The following is a 544-nucleotide window of genomic DNA, read 5'->3' on the forward strand; positions in this document are numbered from 1 at the left end:
CAGGGTGGGAAGGCATAGAGCATTCCAGTGCTGTCTCTGCCCTTAGACCCACCCACTGGCAGACTGATAACCCCTGTGGCCTGTTTCTGTTTCAAATAGGATACCGGGTTCCTGAGAAGCTGCCTCTGTAGGCCTGGCTCCACCGTGGGCATCCCCTCAGTGACGGGCCCACTGGGGACTGCCTGGGTGGCTAAGAGCACCGCATAGTCATTGGGGCTCCCCTGCTTGATTCGACGAGTAACATCATCAAGCTTTGGCTGGTCCAGTTGAAGGCGTTGGGTCAGCTTACTCCCAGAAGTGTGGTCTTTGAGGAGACCACTGATGATTCCCTGGTCCCCCTCTAGGATGTGCATAGATGTTGAGAAGCAGCTGTTTTTCAAAACAAGAAGCCCATTCCAACCTAACTGTTGGACCCATTCCAACCTAACTGGGCATACTCTGAAAGATTTTTTAGCTTTTTGGTCTCATGTTTTGGTTCTTCCAGCGGTTTAGGCTCAGTCTCAGTGGTTCGCTGTCTCTGGTCTTCTTCCCGTGGGAAGAGTCT

At 52.6% G+C, this 544-nt stretch overlaps 1 pseudogene; it reads right to left on the bottom strand.

Moving 5' to 3' along the window:
• The window catches only part of LOC102817611, a 150,142-nt pseudogene that overhangs the window by 147,420 nt on the left and 2,178 nt on the right, over nt 1–544 (bottom strand).

This window comes from Chrysochloris asiatica, unplaced genomic scaffold (genome assembly GCF_000296735.1).
Source record: "Chrysochloris asiatica unplaced genomic scaffold, ChrAsi1.0 scaffold00038, whole genome shotgun sequence".
Classification (NCBI taxonomy): Eukaryota; Metazoa; Chordata; class Mammalia; order Afrosoricida; family Chrysochloridae; genus Chrysochloris; species Chrysochloris asiatica.